General features: G+C 37.3%; 1 long non-coding RNA gene across 1 annotated transcript; it reads left to right on the top strand.

Annotated features, from left to right (window-relative positions):
• Positions 1-3,589: 3,589 nt before the first annotated feature.
• On the top strand, positions 3,590-22,064 carry LOC116866845. Its single transcript, XR_004382491.1, has 3 exons — positions 3,590-3,709; positions 7,213-7,364; positions 22,045-22,064. It is a non-coding gene; the product is annotated as an uncharacterized LOC116866845 (long non-coding RNA).
• Positions 22,065-22,112: the final 48 nt, after the last annotated feature.

Raw genomic sequence — 22,112 nt, 5'->3', positions numbered from 1 at the left:
CCCGGTTGAGTCTTCATATAACCAATATAGTTCTGGGCCATATTTGACAATGACTACAAGGGTGGCTCCAGGTAGGATCTGCCGAACTGAGCATTCCTGAAAATTACTGTCAGACAAAATCATGAACAAAAGGAAATGAATGTATGTTTTACATGGATTTGCTATCTAGCAAGAGGAACAGATTTTGTTACCTGGACATGGGTGTTACCAGGATCAGTGAGCCTCAAAGTGGCAGTCAGTGAAGACCTAAAGGAGGGTGAATGGAATGGTATTGGGGCTAGAATATAGGAGATCTTTGATATATAGTGATAGAAAGTTTGGGAAAACTGTCACTTACAAAATGTATCTAGTGAACTAACTGATCTGGCTAAGGATATTTCTATGCTAAATATTAAAAGTGACAACTAATCTCTTTCACTATATATCATAAAATAAAGAGATATGAGCTAAAGAAGAAATTACCCCATTTTTAAGCACAATATAGGATGAATAAAAATGGCCCTTAATTTGCTAGTTTCAAAAATAAAATATTTCTCTTCCCTAATTTCTCCCTGAAGAAGACTCTCAAAAATAAGAAAGAACCTCCAGGGAAAGATCAAATCCAGAGTGCTGTCAAGAAATGTGGTCTTACAGTAAACATGAAACAAAATGTGTGGTTGTAAAACCCTTTCTTAAGAATTGAAATATTTAAGGGGATTTCTCATAGACCTTTTCAGAAAGTCTTTACAGATTTTCAGGATATGTCTCCCAGACCCTCTATGTTCAATTAACGATAACTTTTCTAAGAATCTTAAAGGAATAGGTCCCCAGTAGCCCCATAAGGAACTCGAGGTAGAGATCTACTCTGAGGTCAATATTCCAGTTTTTGTATAGGGACATAGTGTTCAAGATTGAATATTTTAAGCAAAAATCAAGGTATCAAATCATTATATAAGCCAAAATCATGCCGAGTTACAGATGAGAGGTATTTTTTCAGAGGTTTACCTCAATAAACTCTAAAATAGAACTTTTTTTTTTTCTAATGGGAAGTGTATATGTGGCCATTGTGCTTTTGCATTTTACCAAGCTCTATTGAGTCCCTCAGATGTAGGACATCTACTTTTGAAGCAGGCATTAAGCATGCATTGGAATTCCCTACTAAAGGTGGCTAACCTGTTAACCATACACTAGATACATTCTCAGGCAGTCTGATTTTGGGGAACAGACAGAAGGATTTTGAGTTTGAAGACAGCATGCTGGGTTGCAGTGGTGGCAGGTTTCAGAGGTGGAGATGTGAAGATTAAAAGGAATTTTATGGACTTGGCATTAGGAGGTACACGTGATCTCAGTCCTGCCAGAGCTTCACATCTGTGACGAAATACTTGACAGCATCAAATAGTACACTTGATAATGGGGAGAGTTGCTGGGACTCGTATATCCACTTCCCCACCATGCACCAACAGGAAGGAGAAGAGTGCTCTGGAAATGTGTTAATAATAGAGTCTTTTGCAATGAGCCATATGACAAGGTGTTATTGAACAGTTTGGAAAATCACATTCAGTTAAAACGTGTTATTACAAGAGCAACATACAGCAAGGCATTATTAGAGAAGCTTTAGAATTCATGGGAGATCTAAATTCTCCTTGTTAGCAAAGCTTTATTCAAGAAGAGAAGAAAAAGAGGTAACAGATACTGTTGTTACAGAACCCAACCAAATGGCTGAGTTGAGCTGGAGGCCTTAGTTGAGACTTGGGGAGGTGCAGTTGATGGTGCTGGTTTACCAGCCTTCCTAGTAAATCGGCGGCCCTGAAAGTAAGGTGCCACAGAATGGTTTCCAACCTTCAGCCCTGGGAAATTCAGGGGAAAAAATGGGAAGCCTGGTAAGAGACTGTGTCCATTAATTTAGTTTTAGTGTATGACATCTGAGCTCAGAGAGAATAGCTGGGACCATCCAAGTACAATCCACTTTTAATGTAGAAGCTACCCATTTATATGGTACTTGTTTAATGCATAAGTCTGCCAGAAAGGAAGGTATCTTCCTCTCCGTTTTTGGAAAAAAAAAAAAAAAATTGGTTATAGAAAAGGTGGGTAGTTTTTTTAGCAAACAACAGTTACCATGGTAAACTTTTCTTAGCCACATAGAAATTAAGATCAGAAAACAAGGAGGAACCAAGGAGATGAGTCATCCCTGCAAGCAAAATTGCCCAATAGATAATTCTGGCCCCTTCTTTGTAGGAGGCAGGGATCATGCATGCAGGGGCTGAAAAGAACAGAAGCTGATGCTTCTCCCTTTGTGTAGGAGTCATTAACCTAGAAGTAAGCCTTGAACTTAAGTGGAAAAGATGATAGAAGACACTGGTGAGAATTTTATATTTTTAGGCCCATATTTGATAATGCTACCATCTTCTAGCTGGGGACAACTGTATAACCCCCAGAAAGCCACATGTCACAGAGATGTCTGCTGATGCAGGGAGACCCAGCTTGATTAGGCTGGGCTGGTGGCAGTACTGTCATGGGTGAGTAGCATTGTGGAGGTGAGTGTGAGAAACTTTCCCAGTATCCTAGGAAACTTTTCCCAGTATCACTAAGATACTGGGAAAGTTTCTCACGCTCACCTCCATGTGACAGGGCAGAGCCAGAAATAAATGTCCCCAGTGCCAGTTCAAGTCCTCAAAGAGGAAAAGAAGTTGTTTGGACTCAAAGGAGGAGTTGGAGTCTTGGATGCTACAAGTAAATTCAGTCTTGTTTGCTTTCCCGTACCTTATGAAGGTTTTTATGGAAGGTGAGTAAGAGACTGCCTTTTCCCTCTCAGGGATGCCCTATACGGTGCTGCCAGGCACTACCTAGATGCCCTTGTTGGCTGGAATCTGGATGCTGATGGCTCACAGCTGTGTCCTCCTTTAGGCATTGTCCTTGGCTCAAGGAAGCTACCTCACCCAAGGTTGCCTTCTTCCTGTGACACAGCACAAATCCAACGTCTGGGCAATGCAGGATGCAAGGGCTTGACCCCCTGGCCTTGATTCAGGACATATCTAAAGATTCCACCTTCAGAGATCCTCATGAGATTCACTGAGGCTGTGGGGATGTTTTTGTAATTACTACCTCACAGGTCAGCTCCTCTTCTCATGTGTCTTGGATTAGTACTAATCCCTAACAAATTAATTTAAATATTTGAGTCCTAGTTTGATGTTAAAACACTTTACTAGATTCTGTAAAAATCAAAATTATGATGTGTCTCTGCCTTCAGGGAGATTTTAATGTATAGAAATGATAAATGACTATAAAATATAATACAAGGCTGCATGGCCTGAGTATAAGGTGCTAAGGCATTCATTCACCAAAGTGTTGGCGCCTACTCTGTGTTTTGTGTAGCAGTATGGTGACAGATAAAATAGGCCCTGCTATTAAGGAATTCAGTGTGCTGGGGGAGGGGAAAATCTATTCTTGACAGGAGTTTCTTCACTGAGGCTCCATTTGTTTGTTTGTTTAAGTCTCCACTAATGTCCAAAAAGGATTTGAGTTGGATCATAAAAAGTAATTAAGTATTTCATGAAGGGTTGGGGTGTGATGGAGTGGGAGCAAAATTCCAGGTTGAAGTACTAACATGAAGGCAGTAAATGGGAGACCATTTTCTCACAGTGGTTTCTGGTAGGGCCTTCAGAGTAGAGAAGTTCAAAGAATGCTTACCTGACAAATGGAATCCGAAGTTGGCAGAGGCCTGAAGACAAAGGTAAGGAATTATGGCTTTGTTTAGTATGAAGCATAAATATTTTTTCTAGTTTATCTCCTATATTTATTTATAACATCATTGTCTATCTCACAGTCTCTGTCTCACATCCTTTCATTGTTTGTTGATAGTGATATCACAGTCCCTATTCTTCATATCCTCGTTTTATGAATTTCACTTTCATTCACTTCTATTCGTCTTCATCCTTGGCCATGTTTGTCATCTCTCTTTAAGAAACAATATGGCGGGGCACCTGGGTGGCTCAGTGGGTTAAAGCCTCTGCCTTTGGCTCAGGTCATGATCTCAGGGTCCTGGGATCGAGCCCTGCATTGGGCTCTCTGCTCAGCGAGAAGCCTGCTTCTTCCTCTCTCTCTGCCTGCTTCTCTGCCTACTTGTGATCTCCGTCTGTCAAATAAATAAATAAAATCTTAAAAAAAAAAAAAAGAAAAGAAACAATATGGCATTTTAAACCACCTAGCTTTGGGGAAAGATGATACACAAGAGTAGACAACTGATAGAGCCTTTGGATTCAGGCACAACAGCCTCACTCAGGTGTGGCCTGGAAAGAGCGCAGCAGAGGCAGTCTTCCCCATTGGCAGAGTTTGGGTTGTGTGCATTGTCATCTATTTTGGGTTGAAAGACCAATATGTTGCTATAAGATTATATATAGATTCACTAGCAGAGACATATGTTTGGATTTGTTGACCAGGGGCTTGAAAGGAGAAAAGTTAGAAAAATGAGACAGAGAAGCCTGGAGAAGAAACTTATGAGCTGGCATGTTAACGTGGGTGTGACATGTGAAAAACTTTGGTTCACATAATCAGTGGACCAGAGAGAGTCTACTAGTGAAGGGGCCCCAAACTTATAGAGTAACTTAGTTGACAATAGCCAGTGTGGGTCAAAATACACCCCAATGTTGTACAAAGGGCTTGTACAGGAGAAGCTATGGAGGCAAGGATGTAGTCTATATGGGCCCAAAAACATGGTTATCAGTCACCAGGTAGACCTAGTACTGCTGCCAATTATCTAAACTGATAGCAGTAACACTAGTGCTGATCTTCTAATAAGGCACCACCCGTGAGGGGACCAACCAGCCAAAGTTGATTACATCGTGTCCATTCCATCTTGGAACGCAGAAATTTATTTCCAGTAGAGTTCTCTATGTGATTGCCTTTCCTGCCCACTAGGCTTATTGGCAGCACCATTATTCAAGGGCAAACAGAATATTTAATCTGCCAACATGTGATCCTACATAAACTGCACTGGAAGAAACAAAGCACTTTCAGCAAATGAGATGTGACAATAGGCACCTGACAATGAGGTTCACTGGTCCTATCATATATCCTATCACTGGATTCTGCTAGTCTGATGGAATGGCTTTTTGAAGGTACACCTAAGGTGGCAACTTGGAAGTTATACTCTACGAGGATATGGTACACATCTTCATTCTCCAGGATGAAGAACACTCCTTAAATCATCAACCATTGTATAATGTTGTGTTCCCTAGAGGGAAAACTACATTCATCTGGCAAGTAAGGGTTGCAAGAATGAGAGACTCTGCTTATCACTCCCAGTGACCCACTTGGGAAATCTATACTTCCTATCCCCACAACTCTAGGTTCTGTGGTTCTAATGGTTATGATTCTCAGAGAAGGGATGCTTCTACAGGAGCTCCACTAAGCTTTAGCTAGGACTGCCCCATGGTTACTTTAAGTTCTTTGTGCCAGGAATCCAGTAGGCCAAAAAAAAAAAAAAAAAAAAAAAAAATCCACATCCTGGCAGGAGTAATTGTCCCTGATCATCAGGAGAAGGTAGGGCTGCTGTTAATAATAGGAGTAGACAAAAATATATTTTGTTACCCAGGTGATTGGCTGGGGAAAGTGGAAGGTGGAAGGGGGCTCTTGGCATTCTCTACACCAATTTTTATGGTAAATAGACATGAGCAAAAGCCACATCCTGAGAAAGTCACAGCAACTAGGGGCCCAGACCTCCTCCTCTCTGAGGGGAGCCTGGATCATTCTGCCAACTAAGTGAGGAAGACCAGCTGATATGATAGTCGAAGGTGAGCAGAATTTAGTAGTTGGGTTAATAGGTGAGGGAGACTCTACATATCAGATGCATCCTGGGGAAGAGCTGCAGGGGACACTGTAACTTGTCCTACTAAACTCCTCATAAAGCTTTCCTAAGAAAGGCTGCCAGTTACAGTCCTGGAGTCATTCCCTTGTGGAGGCAATATACTATATGAAGCAAGTGGAACTGAGCTGTACAGGAATGAATTATAGTGAATGCATTTGGACACTTCTCAGATTCCCCTGCAAAGTCAAGTCTTCATGATCTCAGATGCTGGTAGTGTTTGCTAATGACTTACATTTGCATGCAACTCTGGGAATTGACCTCAAGCTGCCTTGCCCAAGTCTATGCACCTGTTCCTGGCTGCAGCTATATCCAATCATTGATTATTGTGGGCTGTGTTCCCCAATGTGGGACATCTTTGTAGGATCATCTCAGTGATCATTGAGAGATCACTGTGGCATTGACTGTAGCTACTATTTCAACTCTATCTCATTTTAACTTCTCCCTCTGCCTGGTCTCATCTCCCTTGCTCCTTCACAGATACTAAAAGCAATTCCAGTAAATGTCTTGTATGCAAATCCAGGAGGAACTTTACCTGCAAGAGTGGGGTAAATTCATAAACCTAAGTTGCTAGGAAAGGGAGATCCTGAGACCTTCTTTATTCCGATAACCTCCTTAAGGGATTTTGTTAATATGATGCTGACTGTAGAAGATTGTTAAACTCCACATAAAATAAGAATTCAGAATTCAGGGAGCGATTTCATAAGAAGGGAACAAAAATGAAGGAGTAAAAAAAATAAAAAGAGGAAACCTGATGAACATGAGAGTGAAAGCAAGGGAAAGACTTCTTGTTGAAACCAGTGAAGGGACTGAGTTTTGCATCCAGGTTAATGGGAAGAGGTAGGCACATGTAGACATACGATCTTTGCCCCCTCTGCCAACCTGGGGACTTGTATGGATCTTCAAAATCAGGACTTTGATGGGGAGAAAAATCCATGGCAGATAAGTAATTACAAAATACATTTGAGGGGGGTGCCTGGGTAGATCAGTTGGTTAAGCAGCTGTCTTCAACTCGGGTCATGATCTCAGGGTCCTGGGATGGGCCTGTGAGAGGCTCCCTGCTCAGTGGGAAGTCTGCTTGTCCCTCTGCCCCTCCCCCAGCTTGTACACTCTCTCTCTCTCTCTCTCTCTCAAGTAAATAAATAAAATCTTTAAAAGCAAACAAAACAAACAAAAAAACCCCCCAAAACTCAAAATACATTTGATGTAGCAAGTCATATTTTTCTTTTAGGGTTGATTTTTTTTCTTACACTAGTATCTCTTCCTTCCTAAATGTATTCTTTTCTATTTAATTATTTGCTGTTCATTGTGATTTATCAGCAGTTCTATTATAAATTATAGGGGGTAATCTTTGACTTTGCTTTCTCACAAAGGCTACATCAAATACATCTGGAAATTTCACTGGTTCTACATTTAAAGTATCTTCAGAATTTAGAAAGTTCTTCAGACAAAAGGAATATGAGACCAACCATAAACTTGGATATACATCAAGAAATGAAGAAAATTAGAACTGGAATCAAGCAAGGTAACATCAAATTAATTTCTCTTACTTTAATTGCTTCAAAAGATAACTGTCTAAGGCAAAAATAGTAATGTATTATACATTTATCACAAATGTAAATATAAAATGTATGACAACAACAGCAGATGGAAGAGAGGAATTGTGTATATACTATTTTAAGGTCCTTATAATATATACAAAGTGATACATTATTTTAAGGCAGATCCTGACTAATTAAATTGCATACTTAAAAACCTACAGCAACCATTAAAAATTGTATAAAAAGACATATACTCCTATAGTAGAGGTAAACTAAAATTAAAAAAAAAAAAACACTCCATGATTCAAAAGTAGGGGAAAAAAGAGGACAAAAGAAACAAAGGACAGATAGAACGTTAGAGAATAGTTAGCAAGATGATAGAGTTTGACCTAACCACAGACTAATATAATTAAATATAAATAGAATAAACACACTAAAGTCTCAGATTGTCAAACTAGATAAGAAAACAAGATGAAACTATATGCTTCTACAAGAAAACCATTTTAAATGTAGGACATAGTTAAGTTAAAAGTAGAAATAGAAAAAGACATACCATGAAAACACCTAATAACAACAACAAAAAAGCTAGAGTAGCTATGTTATAATGGACAAAGTAGACTTTAAGGAATATTACCAGGGACAAAGAGGGACATTATATAATGTTAAAGAGGTCAGTTCTCCAAGAAAACTTTATAATCCTACATGTGTATGCATCTAACAACAGAATTTCAAAATACATAGAACAAAAAAAAATGATGGTAAGAAAAGAGAAATTCACAGTTATGGTTGGAGATATCAGTACTCCCCTCAGTCATTGATAAGACAAATAGAAAATTAGTAAGTATATAAAACACTAGAACATTATTGAAAAGTTGAGCTAATTAATATTTATAGAACACTCCACTCAACTGTAGAATGCGCATTTTTTCCAAGTTTAAATGGAACGTTCATTAATATAGACCATTTTCTAGGTCATACAACAATCCTTAATACATTAATTTACTTAAGTGAATTAAAATAATATAAAGTGTGCTTCAGACTTTAATAGTTAATCTAAAAATCAGCAACAGAAAGATGTATACGAAGTTCTCAAATATTTGAGAATAAAACTAGTTACTTCTAAATAACCTATGGGTCAAAAGAGGAAATCAGAAGAGAGGTTAGAAAATATTTTGTACTGAATGAAAATAAGATCCAGTGCATCAATTTGTGGGATAGCACTGAAGCAGTGCTTAGAGGGAGATACTTGTATCATTAGATGCGTATAGTAAAAATGCAATCAGAATTTAAATCCTGCTCAGTTCTACTTATGATCTATCACTCTTCTTCACTCGGATTATTGCAAAGCACCTAACTGATTTCCTTACTTCTGCTCTTGCCCACTACAGTCTGTTCTCAATGCAACAGCCAAAGCTGCTGATTTAAATCCCATGTCAGATCATGTCACTCCTAATCCTACGCTAGCTATTCATTTTTCTCAGTGTAAACATGAAAGACTATATGAAGCTAACTTGACATTATATGTTTTGGCCCTTTTACCTCTCTGACCTCATTATTGGTTCTCCTCCCCGACCCCACCAAAGCCAACCTTACTTAACTCCATTCAGCCACACAACTTCCTTGCTTATCTCAAGCATATCAGGCACTGTCTTGGGCATATCTGTCTTGGGCCTATGCACTCGTTGTGCTCTGTCTAGAACAGTCTTCCCTCCAAAAACCACATGGTTAACTCCTTCACTTCCTTCAGTTCTTTTCTTGAGTATGTTCTCCTCAATGAGGACTCTCTTAATCATCCTATTCTAAACTGTAGCCTGCCTCTGTCATTCCTGTAGCACCAATCCTGCCCTGCTTTTTTCCCTCCCCATAGCATTTATCACTTTCTAGCATACTGTGTTATTTTCCTGTTTTGGCTTATTTTTATCATGTGCCCCCCACTAGGAAATAAACCCCACTAGGAAATAAACTATTTTTATACTGGCATATAAAAATGCACTAAGTAAATAATTTGAGGGATTAAGGGGAGGAAGGAGATAGGGACGGGGGATAAGGGAGAAAGATGAAAAAAAAATCAAGGGGGATAATAAATCTTTTATAATTTCAATTTTGCTAATATTTGAAAATAGATGTTATGTTTGAAGTCTTGGTAAACTCCAGCCTACTTGTTATAGAACATACACCTACTCTAAAATATTCAGTGCCAAAAGTTTTCTCTTTCTTGCTTTTTTTTTTTTTAAGATCTTATTTATTTATTTGACAGAGAGAGATCACAAGCAGGCAGAGAGGCAGGCAGAGAGAGGAAGGGAAGCAGGCTCCCTGCTGAGCAGAGAGCCCGATGCGGGACTCGATCCCAGGACCCTGAGATCATGACCTGAGCCGAAGGCAGTGGCCCAACCCACTGAGCCACCCAGGCACCCCGCTTTTTTTTTTTTTTTTAAACCAAGTAAATTTTATTCACAAGTGAGCCATAAAGTATGAACCTTTTTTCCCTCTTAATACTTGTTTATTTCTGTGGTAAGCCCTTTAGAAATCCACTTATGGCAATTTTCATATTTCTTCCCACTTCTCTACAAGAGATTGTATTTTTTTCTGGTTTTTAAGTGCGATGTTTTTGTGAGTAAACATGGGATTCATAAAGGGGTCCAGGTTTGGCTGTGTGTATGTCCACATGCCCGGGAAATTACATTTCAATGTATGTGTGTATTTAGTTAACAGGGGGATCTCCATTCATGTTTTGGTTTTTAAAAAAGTTTGAAATATTCATCGATTGTGTTTATAAGGCAATTTAGAGGTTAAGAATGTGTGCCTTGGAATCAGACTCCTTGAGTGTGATTCCTGGCTCTGCTCCTTACTAGTTGTGCAATTTGAGCATATGACTTACCATTCTGAGCCTCTGTTTCCTGTATAAAATAGGGATGCTAATACTGACTTGGTTTGTTCTTTGTGTGTACAAAAAAAGATAATCCAGACACAAGGCTTAGCAGTGTATATAAAACTTAGTATTCGAATGGCAATTATATCCTTAATATTTGTAAAATCCTATTTTTAAATAAGTTATTTAAAACTTGAAATATTTTCCTTTTACAATGTCATCCATACTGGACGAATTCCCAAACTATATGAGATAGCATGGTGAAAAGTCAAAATATACAAATAAGTTATATCGTACACCTGGATTAACTATATAAAACTGTCCTGTAGAAGGAACTGAACTCCTGTAGAAGAAGGAACAGTCTGTGTTCATTCACTTACTCATTCACTGAACGAACAATTTGCCACACCTTTGTTTTGCTAGATGTGTATTAGTGTTAATTTTCCTCAGCAAAATAGACTCTGAGTTATGAAATCCTCTTGCACAGAAGTGAATGAGACCATGACATTCTCCTGCACAGGGCTCATCCTTTAACGTGTCAGGACCTCCTTACCTCCACCATTAGAAATAGTTCCATGACTTTAGCAAGACCTATTAGCTCAGGGTTATTTCTCAGATTCAGGCTCATTAACCCTATTTGTTTTCTACCAACAATATTTTTACTACTACTAACTTTCTCCCTACCTCCATCTTGATCTACATAAGCTAGTTGAGTTTCAATTTCTCTCCAAAGTTAAATGTCCCAAGACAAAATGCTGTATCTTTTTTTATTAGCAGCAATGGGGTCTGAGGCATGGGCCAATAATAAAAAGAGATTACAACTCAAAATATTCCCTCCCCCCAACCCTCAAAAATCAATTGTACTTGTAGTGTAAAACAATCTAGGTCCCGAAGCTTACAGTTTTTCCCTGATTTTAACTAAAACTACATTTGTGTTCTTGAAACTCCTCTGCTGTATAAATGACAGATTCCATTTCATAAAGTTTGCCCACAAGTTGGTTTTAGTTGTTAAAATTAGTTGTTAAACTTACCAAAAATTATTGACTTTGAGACAAGATTAGGTTTTGATTTCTTTAAAAGGGCCAAATTGGCAGTTTTTCATTGGCATCACTTTCCAGACAATAATAAACTCACATGCTATTTAAGTCTGCTTCAAAAATGGAATGCTATATACAAGTATGTGTTTATCAGTGTGGGAAGGGATTTTGCTTATTCTGAGAGTCTAGAACCAGTTGAAACTACACTAGAATGTTGTTGGGATGTCTATCAGCATTTCACCATCTCTCAATCACCCTGTGTTTTTCTGTCTAAAACAGAATATGTTTTCATCTCTTAGATCTTGAAAATTTAACTTAGAATCACTTCACTGGCTCTGTAAAGAAGCGAAACAAAGCTGTATTCAGCTTTTCATTATGTTTCAATTAATTATGATCCTTGGAACAATTTGGGCACAAGAATTTCAGCTGTCAAATTTGCCTTCTGGGATGCTTTTCTTCCACAGATTAGTGTTTCTCAAAAGCATCCCATAAAAATAATGACCCTGACATTCTTGACAAACAAAGCATCTCCTTTTTCTTTCAACAGTTCTCTTTGAGCTAGGAGATACAATTTTACATCTATAATTACATAGCAAACTCTTATTTCAAAAACACTTTTAAAAACTGGCATTCTGTGTCCTGCAGATGATGAAACTCAGGCTCTGTTTTTGAGGAACGTATACTTTGTGAATGATTAAAAAAAAATCACAGAAACTGGGCCGATGGCCAGATATAAGTGATAAATTTTTAGGCAGTTATTAAAATGTTTGCCTTTCAATGCAGTTATTTGGAAAAGGAAGCCATGCCCATTGGAACCACCTATCAAACTTATCCTATTATTTGCTGCCACAGCTATCATTAATAACATGTGAGAGGAGCTTCATCTCTATATAAACAGCTGGAAAATCAACAGATAGTATTCATTCACCAGATGTTTTTTGAATATCTGTGTGTACAAAGCTCTGTACTGTGTCTCATATAGGTAGAAAATATGAGACATGACTTCCTCAAGGATTTTATAAGTAAATAAGGGAGAAGAGACATTTATATAATTAACTATATCATAAGGAAGAATGATTCATTTTATTTTAATGTAGAAAACAGAAGTACAATCCAAGGTAATGTTTAAGAGACTCACATAAGAAGAATCCTTGGTCTTCACTGTCATTTCACTGGGTCGTTTTCCCATGTCCCATACTTCTCGTCACTCCCAGCACCTCCTGCAAATGAATACAGGCACAGACGTTTAAGATGTACTTTTCTCATAGTATAAGCTTCAGAATTTACACACAGCTACCTTGGTTGAGAGTTTTTCCATACTAAGCATAAAATAAATTCTACAGCTCAAATACAAACCTCGTGCCTCATTTTTCTCCAAGTGTTGCATATATTTGGTGTCATTTAATCTTAACAGCAGGGCATCAGTAGAGATTGATTTATTAAAAGAGTCTGCTGAGATGTACACAGGCTGTTATCCAATATTTCACATATCCCATTAATTATGAGGCTGGCATTAGAAGCTGGTTTTCCAAAAGCTCTGCCCAAAGAAATTCTTTATTGGGCTTATTGATAGTTTATAATAATAATTATCAATCCCCAGTTATCCCAGAATAGCTAACCCTACCACAGAAGTGGCCCCTCTCAACTCTTTCAATAATCATTAAAAAAAAACAACAAACAACAACAACAACAAAAACAAACAAACGAAAAAAACAGAGTGAGGAGAGTTTAGAGCTACACAGTATCAGGAGACAGTCACTGCTTCACATCCTCAGACTTCTAGCCACCCCACCGTGAGTAATGACTGGATGCCCTCAGGACCCTCTTCCAATCCATAAACTAGGAACACAGAGCTGATATTGGAGAAGCCATTGGTGTGTACAATTTAGGTCCATAGCCCTAGATTCCAGTTCTACTTTTCTGATATCTTTTTTTTTAGGAGGATCCCATGGATTATACCACTTTACCCAAGTAGTTAACTGATAAAGTGCACTTTTGCTTCTAACTCTGAACCTACCCCCTTTTCAGATCTCATCTTTCTTTTTTTTCCATGTTCAGATGTCCCATTACTTCCTCCTCCTGATGCTTCCCTATACTACAGGCAGTTATAAACAGGCTGGGCGGGGAGAGGTGCCGACAGAGAAAGAATAGTAAACACTCTAGCACAAGTGCTCTTTCAGATTTTACTTTTCACATCCTATGTTCACTTCTGACTGTGAAGGGCAACCGTGTCCTTGGTATATCAATCAACCAAAAACAATACATCAAAGCTCTACTCATGTTCCAGGAACTGTCTAGGACATCATCTCTTTATGTCTAGAGAAAACATCTACTGAATCTCTTCCTATACTTTAACATTTAGATATCCTTCTCCCTTGATACAGTGCTCTGATTTTTGTAGTCTTATACTTTGAAATACAGAAATATCTACCTAAGAAAAAAATGGAAAAAATACATTTAAAGCAGGCTTACATTTTCACAAAATATAAGTATTCATAAAATACCCAAGCTATTAACTATGTTGATACCTTTTATGGATTTATACAACAATGTTTTCTTCAAAGTATCATGAAGAACAGTAATGAATAAGATCTCAAATTCTCAACTAAACATTAACTGAATACATATTCAAAGTAAGAACTGGTACAAGGATATTTGTTTTAAAAGAAAGTCCAAGTTCCAGAAAATTATGTTAATAATACCAAAGCATTTATAATAAAAGTCTTATTCAACATGTTTTCACTAAGGAAAAAACCCAGACAGCAAATAGAATAAGCAGTAGCATCATGCCTCATTTACCTCCAAAGTTAAAATTGTAGATGACTCCCCATGAGCCAGTAATTTATTTCCAAGTCACGTCTGTTCTTATAGACTTCATTATACCTGATGATTCTTCACTGCACTGAATCTAGACATTTTCCAAAATTCTAAATCAAACAGCAAAATAAAAGCCAAAATTGAGAAAAGCTGAGTTTGGTTCTTGTAATTCTCACTCCATTTTTTCAGGTTAATTTTGTTTTTAATTAAGTAAGAGTAGATTCTTCTAATGACAATGTTGGTAATGACTTCTCCAAAAGAAAAACAAAGCTGTTTGATGTATTGGGAATGGGTCTAAGTTCTCTAATCTTTTAGTTCTTATTCTTTTGAAACATTGCTTCTAATGAATTGAGTTATTTCTCATTGAAAACTCAGATCTGTTGTAACATAAATGCCACTGGCAGTTATCTGTGAAATGTTTTGAAGAATAGAGTTGGTCTTTACTCCTTAAATCAGTGTCTCTTCATTATTCCAAAAAGCCAAACTCAAGATTTCCTACATCCTTAAATGCCATTGTTTTACCACCTCTTAGATTTGGCTCACTAAACTTTTTGCCAAGATTTCTCTAACTTCAGGAAGTTAGAGAAAAGGGTGAGGAACAAAGAAAAAGTCATTGAAAACAAAGGTGTTTCAGGATAGGCCAGTTCTTTTCTGTCATTTTGCGAAGAATGTGCTAATGGTATTTCTACTATTAATATTTCCTTAGGTTACAATATTATAATGATTTATGAGGCAAGAACAGGATTTATAGGGTTCTATTAATTCAGTTCCCAGTACCATGCCAACAATGGCACTTAACAGATGCTTGTAGGTCATATTTTCTATAACTCAATGGAGCCAAACATCATGAATTAGGAGAGTAACAAGCAAATTCCATTTGGATTTGTTATTTCTTTTTTTACATAAGTAAATACTGAATTCCAGAGTTTTGGGTGAGGCATGACCTCACACAGACTCCAAGTCTCCCATTCTAAGATGCCCCCATCTTAAAGCCATGTGTGCTGAAAAATATTTTTATCTAAACTTTTGGTAACTGCTTACATGCAACCCCTGTATCAGTGGTGTGTGCTGCCATCCCACTGCTATCTTCTTCTTTGACCATTCTCTCTTTTCTCTTTAATTAATTATCATGTTTAGAGAATGCTGTTAGTAATGCTAATGTATTCAGTGTTTTTGAACTCTTAATAGTCTTGCCCATACAACATTGTAATTACTTACAGTGTTCTACCTGGGCTGTGTGGACTTGATCTCCACAACTAGATGGGAAGTGCTTTAAAGGCAGAGCCTATGTCTTACCATTTTATCATCCCCAGAGTGCTTGCTGCATTGTTGGACACAAAGAAAACAAATAATGTCTTCCAAGCTTCCCAAATCCTACAGAACTCCAGACTTCTCCAGCATGATGTCCTCCTGTGTTCTGCCACCATAGAAATCTCATCTCTGAGATGTTCTTTCCTTATTCCTGTTTCCTTGCTACATGGTGAAATACCCAGTCCTCAGACTCCAGGTTGACGTGTAGTTTTTTGAACAGTAATTCTTTGTGATTATGTTTTTTGTTTTTTGTTTTTATCAGCAGACAACTAAAGATAAGACTCTGCCTCTTTAAACTGATGATGAGCAAGGATCATGGCAAATCAGTATTCAAAAATCTGGAGACATGTGCAGTTTTGAAATCCCTAAAATTACATAAAGTAGACGGCCAAGTACTCCAACTGGGCATCAGGATAGGGTTAGTCCCCACATCCTGATCATTCAGCACATTACTTCTTATAGTTATTTCCTTTTGGCTTCAGAGGAAGCTGTTATGGTAAATGTTGATCACAAATGAAAAAGGTCATGCTGATCTTCAAAAGTACAAAATATACTGTAGAAAAGAAAAAGACCACGTAAAATGTTGTTTTAAAAAATGGAGCTACTATGTTTGACAGACCTACAGATAGAAAACAGAACTCTGGAAATAGCATAGGAGACATAAGGGAAAAGGGCCCCAGTGTTTTTAAAGAGCTGATGAACTAAGCAAATCAAAAAGAGAAATAACTAGAAATGAGTTGACAATAATGGAAAAAACTTGAATTTTTTAGAAATATCGTATCTCAAACATCAGACTATGAATTGAACTTAACCTCATGATTGAAAACATGATGTCAAGTGTGTGAGTAGCAAAGCAGAGCAAGTTAGAATGAGGGAAATAAATTGTAAAAGTTGATCATCTTTTTGTAATATTTGTATTTTCAGTGAAAGCACAATCTTTAAGGGTCTCTGGAAGAAGACTGATCTTTAAAATTTTTTCCTTTTAATATTGAATTAGATAAGTGTATTTCTTAAAAATTTTTACATTCTGAGGTGCCTGGGTAGCTCAGAGGGTTAAGCCTCTGCCTTTGGCTCAGGTCATGATCTCAGGGTCCTGGGATCAAGTCCCACATTGGGCTCTCTGCTCAGCGGGGAGCCTGCTTCCCCCTCTCTCTCTGCCTGTCTCTGCCTACTTGTGATCTCTCTCTCTGTCAAATAAATAAATAAAATCTTAAATTTTTTTTTTTAACATTCCATCCAAGAGAATAGAGTTCAAATCCGACTGTGAATAGCTTATGGAAGTGGTAGGACTGCTTTGTGATTTGCAATTATTAGCCTATAGAATTCTTTAGGTTTTGTGAAAAATCAGGTTTCTTAATTTTAACATTGGATCTCACCATATCTGTTTCCTTGGTAAATTCAAAGATTTATTCCAGTATAATTAGGATTTCATAATACAGGATCACTAGTCATCAGACTTTAGTTCACTACGGTCCATTAGATCTTACTAGCTGCATAAACTTGAATAAATTACTTTTCTATGCATAATTTTCTCATCAGTAAATTAAGTTACTAATAATTTCTATCCCGTAGGATTTTATTGTCATAAGGATTCAATAAAAGAAAACATGCAAAGTATTAAGTATGGATCAACTGTAAAGCAAGTATTTGATTGATATTATTTTTATTCCAGTGGTAATATGGGTACCTAATCTTAAGCCATGACTTACAGAAAATGTCTTAGGGAAAATTTCAAAATCCAGTACTTAGTACTAGGGAGCCATTACTTTTAGAGGTTCTGTCTTTGACATATACATTTTAGGAATTTGAGCCTTGGGTTATGGACATTGGGGAGGGTATGTGCTATGGTGAGTGCTGTGAAATGTGTAAGCGTCACAATTCACAGACCTCTACCCCTGGGGCAAATAATACATTATATGTTAATAAAAATAATTAATTAAAAAAAAGAATCAGACCTCTCAAGATCATCAAAAAAAAAAAGAAAGAAAGAAAGAAAGAAAGAAAGACAGAAAGAAAGAAAGAAATTTGAGCCTTAACAAAACGCAGTAGTGGATTTTCATAGATAAAAATGTACATATTAAAATGTTGATTTTCATTAGGGAATTTTCAAACTTTATAATATTTTGCTTATAGTGTATTTCTGGGCAAATTAGTTTTTTTTTTATATGTCTCAGAGCTTACCATGGTTTTGGCCACTTTTCTCTTAACATAATATTCTAATGATCTGATGTCTTTGATCACCAGATCTATTGTTTCTTTCATACTAATTTTAACATATTCACCAAATAAGTTGTATAAAATTCTTAATTCTTCCTCTTAAATGACATTATCAACATTAATTAAAAGTTAAATATGCATAAAATATAACGTTGGGGAAGAAGGGGTTGGTAGAATGAAGAGATAAAAGAACATTAGACTGAGTTTTTTTGTTTTTGTTTTTGTTTTTTACATAGGCTCCATGCCCAGTGTGGAGCTCAACTTGGGGCTTAAACTCATAACCCTGAGATCAAGACCTGAGCTGAGATCAAGAATCAGACACTTAACCAGCTGAGCCACCCAGGTGCCCCTAGTCTGAATTTTTACAGTTCTGGATTGTAGCCTTGGCTTTGCCCATGAATAAATTGTGTGCATTTGGCATATATAATTATATAATTATATTAACAACCAAACTTTATTCAGTCTTTAGTCTTTATGTGCCAGATACACTACTAGGCTCTTTATGTTTATTTGCTTTACTCAGTTCTTACAGAAATCTGTTGTCAAGAACTATGAAGGGCCTGAGATTTTACTCTACTTGGACGTTAATATGTTAGCCTGCCACAATTACATGGATGTTGGCAGAAGACGCGAGACTCCTGAGTCACAGATGAAGGTCTTTATTGCCCACATAAATATTAATAGCCAGAATATCAGCATTTGCTTCAGTTCTCTGAGGTCCAAGCAATGCCTACACACATTAGAGGGTCATAGTGCAGGAGAAGAATCCTGAAATAAGGGAACCCAAATCTTTTTTGGTGGGAAGGAAGTATACCTGCCGAGGGAGACATCTTTATTTTGCTGGATCATAAGCAGACTTGCTCTTTGCCCTGAGCTGGACACTATAACCTTCAAGGCTGTCGTCTGTATAAACATTTTTGAAACAGTAGTCCAGAACAAAGGTACTCAATATATCCGCTTAAAAGATAGGCAGAATCACAAGAAACCTATGGAGAATTGTCTACCAATACCTGTGAGTAGATACTATAAAAACTGATTTCACAGATGTAGAAACAAAAGATCTAAGAGCTAAGTAATGTTCCCAAGGCTTGTATGATTGTCAGACCCAGACAACTGATTCCAAGAGCCTGGGATCTTCACTAGTGTCATCACTAGTATTCTCTTGAATGCCAACATTATTATTCAAATACATAACAACATGTAAATATAAGTTCTAGGTGCCATTGTCCCTGCAGCTCAGCTTCCTCATCTATAAGTGGGCACAGGGCCAGGGCAGAGAGGGCTGAGTGAAAGGCTCTCTTGGCGTTCCTTGTATATCTAATATGCTATGATTCTAAGATTTACCTCTACCCTAAAGGAACAGCATGTGTGAATGTGATGCAGACTAGAAACACTGAGAGGAAAATAAGAGCATCTATTTCATTGTAAGCGTACATTTTAGAAATTTTTTATCAGGACCTTACATTCCTTAATTAAGTTTTATGAGATTCTTGGGAAAAATGAGTGTTACATTACTACTTATGGTATTTTAGGCCTTTCTAATTATAGTTCATGGCTAGAGTAAGCAGATACTTTATTTTCCAACTACCCCTATCATAAAACTTCCTTTTTCTATAATATGAGTGGGAATATTATCTAAGGATAAAACGAGGGCCGTCTTCAAGCTGCTCATGCCTGGCGTGTTACCAGGGAAGCATGTCCTGGATAGAGCATTACCAAAGAAGGGAAGGAAAAGCAAAGAAACTGTAATAACATTAGTGAGATAGTCAGGCTGTGAGTCTTCTTCACATCCAGAGGAGCTCAAAAGATGTTTTCTTGAGTTGGAATCTGGCTTTAAAACTATATTTAGATATGGACTGACAATCTGACCCAGAACATAATATCAGACACTTTATCTTATCATCACTTGTGGGTCATATGCTGCCTGGAGCCTTTTGAAGCCTCATTTTCTTGCCAGAGAAATACAAGAGCCGCCCTCCTCCTCTTTTACAAGTTGTTGTAATGCAAGGAGTCTCTTTTTGAGCCCCCTCTTCTTTCATTCTGCCCACTTTCTCCAGGGTGTCTCATCTACTCTCAGAGCTTCAAAGGCCATTTGTATGCTAATGAACCCCAAATCTCTAAATTTGGTTTAAAATGCTCTCTGAGCTCCTAACTTACACAATCAACTTTGTGTTTGACATCTCTGCTTGAATATATCAAGGATATTTCAAATTCACCTTGTCCAAAATGGAATGAATGCACTATCACCACTCTGCAAAGCCACTTCTTCTCCTTAAATATTCTCTATACATACATTTAAGGGCATCACTATCCAGTCAGGTTTCTAAGCCAAAACCTAGGCATCTTTTACTTCACTGCCCATGTCCAGTTAATCATCAAATCCTGTTAATACTCCTTCCTAGATTTCTCCATTTCCACTGAAAACATCTTTGTAGAAATTGCTATTAATTTTTATCTTGACCATTGTATAATTCTCAAGTCGGTCTCTTGAAGCTTGAATTACCTATATAAAATGTATGTCTGACCATGTTAGCCTTCTGCATAAAATCACTCAATGGCTTCCCAACTGTCTACTAGATAAAGTTTGAATTCCTAATATAATATCCAAATTCTCCATATTTTGGCCTCCCCTCACCTCTCCAGCATATTGTCTGAGTATCTTTATTTTAGACACAATAGTCTATTATTAGATCCTTACACCAAGCTCTCTCTTCCCAGCTCTCACAGATTGTCCCTCCTGCATTGGACATCATTTCCATTATAAAATGATTCATCATACTTACCCTATTCAGCATAACAAATCACATTCTCTGTTCCCCAGAATGCTATAGTTTTCGACAGTGCCTGGAGCTTCCTTTTATCATTAATACCAGGTTTCATTTTATAGTAATGAACAGTGACCAAGCTTGAATCTCCAAATCTGGCCTTGAACATGGTACTTAGTAGGAACACAATAAATTCTAACGAATGAATGAATGAAAAAAAAAATAAAAGATCTTCCCAGGTGCATTTTTGTGAGCAGGAATTTTACCAGGCGTCCATGAAGCAGCACTCAGCCTACTGGCATTAAAGGTCTGGTGTAAAGTTCTTCTATACCTCTTTCCTAGTATGTGGATGGTAGAGCCTAGACAATTTTTTCCATTAGATCTCAAATTACCTGCCCTTGGTTTATTAGAAAAATCAAGTTTAATAACTAAGTTAAGATAGTTCAGAATTAGTCTTCAAAATTAAAAAAAAAAATAGGCATTGTCAGATTTTTCTTTTTCTTTTTCTTTTTTTAAAGATTTTATTTATTTGACAGAGATCACAAGTAGGCAGAGAGGCAGGCAGAGCGGGGCAGGAAGCAGGCTCCCCGCTGAGCAGAGAGCCCCGTGCAGAGCTCAATCCCAGGACCTTTGGGATCATGACCTGAGCCAAAGGCAGAGGCTTAACCCACTGAGCTATACCCAGTAGGGTGCCCCCAGATTTTTCATGCATGTACTTTACATACTCTGTCCTCTTCTATGTTTAAGAATTGAAATTTTATAAAATGTAAAAGTATTTAAAAAATTGTCACATTTCTCCTTTATATCCTCAGTTTAAAAAAAATCTTAGGTGAATAGAAAGATTATTTTTTCCCCATCAAATAGGAATTTAAAGCAGGATGTATAACCACATTCCCTTGCCATCAAATTTAGTCAGTGTCTTAAATGCCATCAAGTATATCATCAAAGTATATTTTGGATTAAATAGAGACAGAAAGGAAGTGATGTTTTCCAGATCATGACAAATTTAAATTATAGGATTCCAAAGCAAAATTTATGAAAGGTCTCCTTTCTACTCTTAACCCACCAATTCTAAAGATATTTCAGTGTTTGGTGGGGGGGTAGGTGCTATTCTTGGAGGTCCTAAGTATTTCAGTGACTACTTGGGCAAGTAGTAGATCTAGGTTTTCTTCAGCTGAGGGGGAAAGTGGGTAAAATAGGGGAAGAAGAAAACTGGGTCATACGCTTTCTTTTTTCTTCTATACCACTTACCACAAACTATGTTGTTTTTGTGAGCCAATGATAAATAAGTAACTGTGAAATGTCTGAGTAACCTTGGGCCCTTCATGCCAACAACAATAAAATACGTAAATGATTGCAAAGTTACATTAAGAGATAAGGAGTTCTGACTCCTCCCTTTACCCTGTCAACAAAGCAACATGATTATAATTAGAGTGAGCTTATGTCCAGATTTGCTCAGGATAATCTTCATTTGGCTGGCTATCCTAAGCTAATTATTAATAGTGACCTCTTCACTCTGAAAAAGTGTCTTTGGGGTATATACTATATTATATGATTATTTTAAATATAATAGACAGTTAACATAACACCAACTAAATACGTTTTTTTCTCTTTTTTTTTTTAAAGATTTTATTTATTTATTTGTCAGAGAGGGAGAGCACAAGCAGAGGGAGAACCAGGCTCCCCACCAAGCAAGGAGCCTGATATAGGACTCGA

The sequence above is a fragment of the Lontra canadensis genome, unplaced genomic scaffold (genome assembly GCF_010015895.1).
Source record: "Lontra canadensis isolate GAN:19392208 unplaced genomic scaffold, GSC_riverotter_1.0 scaffold11, whole genome shotgun sequence".
In the NCBI taxonomy this organism is placed as follows: Eukaryota; Metazoa; Chordata; class Mammalia; order Carnivora; family Mustelidae; genus Lontra; species Lontra canadensis.
Note: the sequence above shows the minus strand (reverse complement) of the source record. Positions and strands in the feature narration are given on the sequence as shown.